We start from the raw sequence: 3,672 nt of genomic DNA, 5'->3' as shown, positions 1-3,672 counted from the left end.
GTCAGAAACCGCCATTACTGCTGTCCTTGTCTTTTATTGTCGTCGTGTGATAACGTCTGGACGAACTCGGAATACTGTGACCTGAAACATTTACAAAGAAGCCTCAGCAGACATGGAAGATCAGACACGAACATTCAAAGACAGATTTATTTAGAAACTTCTGGAAATTCAAGGATCGATTTGTCATCGGATGAACAACGGAGACTAAACATTAGCCTCGACGATGTTAAGGTGAGGGGAAACCGAGAGACACAACCACGGACTTCAGCTAGAAGTAAAGGTAAGGCTGACTATGGTTTTTAAAAATAAGATGGGAGTAAGTAGAAAACAATATTTGATAAGTTTTGGCCTTAAATATTTTATTTCTTCTCATTTTGATGGACAACCTTCGATTAAAGCAGCAGAATTTAAAGTTTAAAAAAGAACTGTATTTTTCCTGAAGGTCTAAATTAAATTAGTGCTGCTCTCATCTCATCTCTAGACTTTAATTTGTTTACAGTAAATATGAATTTCTTAGACACAGGAAGGAGTTCTGTCCATTTCTATAAAGAATCGTTCTTTGTAGAACAGATGTGTTCCTGTGGATGTGTTGGTGTTGATGTTGGTGTTGGTGTCACTGAAAGGGGAATGTTGATGGATATGAACCATGAGCAGGTGATGATGTTGGAGGTGAACAGTGAAGTAAGATGCTCTTTTCACTTCTTACAGTTGTAACTCTGACCTCAGCAGCCGTTAACTTCACTGTACTTTACTGTACTTCACTGTACTCACTGTACTGTACTGTGCTTCACTATACCTCACTGTACTTTACTGTACTTCACTGTACCTCACTGTACTTCACTGTACTTCACTGTACGTCACTGTACGTCACTGTACTTCACTGTACCTCACTGTCCTTTACTGTACTTCACTGTACCTCACTGTACTTCACTGCACCTCACTGTACCTCACTGTACCTCACTGTACTTCACTGTACTTCACTGTACTTCACTGTACTTTACTGCACTTCACTGTACCTCACTGTACTTCACTGCACCTCACTGTACCTCACTGTACTTCACTGTACTTTACTCTACTTTACTGTACTTTACTGTACGTCACTGTACGTCACTGTACTTCACTGTACCTCACTGTCCTTTACTGTACTTCACTGTACCTCACTGTCCTTTACTGTACTTCACTGTACTTTACTCTACTTTACTGTACTTTACTGTGCGTCACTGTACGTCACTGTACGTCACTGTACGTCACTGTACTTCACTGTACCTCACTGTCCTTTACTGTACTTCACTGTACCTCACTGTACTTTAATGTACTTCACTGTACCTCACTGTCCTTTACTGTACTTCACTGTACCTCACTGTCCTTTACTGTACTTCACTGTACCTCACTGTCCTTTACTGTACTTCACTGTACTTTACTGCACTTCACTGTACCTCACTGTACCTCACTGTCCCTCACTGTACTTCACTGTACTTCACTGCTCCAGCCATGTCTGCCGTCTACTTTCACTCCCTGTTGTTTATATGACCACAGCCAGGACCACTCTGGGCCACTACCTGAATATGGCTGTTGTAAGACATGAACGTGGAACTAGAATATCAGCAGTATCAGCAGTTGAATCCTATCAGGACGTGTTTTAAAGTTACAGTGAACGTCTTATGGTTCTCTACCCCAGGGACTGTTCCCACAGTGGTCCACACAACAGCAGTCGCTTGGAACTGAAGACAGAGAACAGAGAAGTGACTGCAGTGTTCTGTTAGTTCAGATTTGTCCTGACATTTACAAATCAACCTGGAGATAAATGACCATGAACAAATGTATTGACGCATCAGAAGGAAATAAAAGAGGGCATTGAAGGTAACACCTACTGCTTCATGAGTGGAAACGATACTCTGCTGCTCCCACGCCGACGACGTGCCAGACTTCAGTACAACGTGACTGTTCCTGGAGCAGCAAGGCTGAGAGAGTGGAGGCTGGTGTGGAGCTGCTCCACCCTGGGAGATACTTTCTACAACATCCTTCCATGTCAAACAGACAAGGTTAGTGATTGGTTATCGATTGACACCGCCTCCAGCTCTGTTCCTGCTTCAGTCTGCCCAGCCAGCAGGCCTGGACTCCTGACTAATGGACAGATGGTTGTCTGCTCTGTTGTCGTCCTCAGACTCTTCACACTTCAGCACAGATTCTAAAAAATGGTCTGGGAAGAATTTTCTTGTTTTTTGTTTGTTTTTCCTGTTCCCTCTAACCCTAACTTGTCATCTGTCGTTTCTTATGTCATCCTTAGTTTCCCTTCATAATAGCAGCTGTGCTTCTTTGGTTTCATCACCAGGATTTATGACGGTCACTCCTTCTTTGTTAGTGGCTGAAGCCGTGGCTCCAGTCAGGGGCAGGACGTCACCTGGAAGAGACTTCCTCCCCCGTTAACTGTCGGCCTCTGTCTGAGCCAGGTCACTGCTGACAAGTCGCTCGTTAAACTAACAGATGTAGTGCGATGGTCACTGTGTGGCGGTGGTGTACTGACCAAAGGTCACTGAGGTCAAACTGATTCCAGTCACACTGCACCACTGCATCCAGTTACACTGTGTTGTTGACCTGTGGATGGAAATAAAGCAATCTGGCAACCGCGTATCAACAATCATCAACACGCTGTCCTCAACCTGGTGGACCCCCCCCCCCCCCCCCCTCTTCTGACAGTACCAGTACCAGTATTACAGTAGTACTGTAGTATCTTCAATTGTTGGAGGAGAAGAATCAGCCTTTACATTCTGCTGCTCATATCTTCACCCTCTAGAATTCCAATCACGTTTATCACTCCCCCCCCCCCCCCCCCCCCCCCCATGTCTGCCCTTCATCACTCCATCTCTGCTCCATCATTTCACCTCCTTACCTCCTCCTTTTTTTGAATGGAGATCAAACCAGCCCTCAGCATTGGCTCAAATCCCTGAGGTCAGAGGTCAGAGCCCCTCCAGGTGACTCCTGGGGTGACGGGGGGGTTCATCCACTGAAGGTGGGAGAGTATGCCAGCAGGGACGATAAAACGCAGAAGACACATACAGCATATACATGGTAATATGTGATGCTGTGTACTGCTGTGTACTGCTGTGTACTGCTGTGTACTGCTGTGTACTGCTGTGTACTGCTCTGCAGACAGAACATTCTGATGGATGTGGCCAACGACATGGGCTGATGACGACTGTTCCCTGAAGAGGTGACATAAAAAACCAATGGAGGGAAAACATCTCCTCCCCCTGCTCCCCCTCCTCCCCCTCCTCTCTCTGGGCCTGGTCATTATCCAGTGATATTTGCATTGGCACCGTGGGGGATTATGGGAGCAATTTAATAATCTATAATTCACAATAAATCGTCTCCAAATATTTATAGATTAGTCACATTCATAGCAGTAGAAATTGAAAAAAAGGGCTGCAGCGCCTCCTGTGGCCATGAAAAATAAAGTTACATACAGTGAAGAAGACGAAAGAGAAACCTGACCTCCAACCACAGACTGTCATCAAGGAGCAGACTGTCCAATCACAACGCACACATCAGTCAGAAGATTTTTACACCAAATAAAAACTACATTAATAATTTCACTGAAGTAAACTGTTCAAAACTGGACCATGTTTAACCTGGTTAACCTGGTTACTGCTGTTACTCTCTCTCCCCCCCCCC

This window comes from Cynoglossus semilaevis, chromosome 9, assembly GCF_000523025.1.
Source record: "Cynoglossus semilaevis isolate Cse_v1.0 chromosome 9, Cse_v1.0, whole genome shotgun sequence".
Classification (NCBI taxonomy): Eukaryota; Metazoa; Chordata; class Actinopteri; order Pleuronectiformes; family Cynoglossidae; genus Cynoglossus; species Cynoglossus semilaevis.
This window is presented reverse-complemented; position numbering follows the sequence as displayed.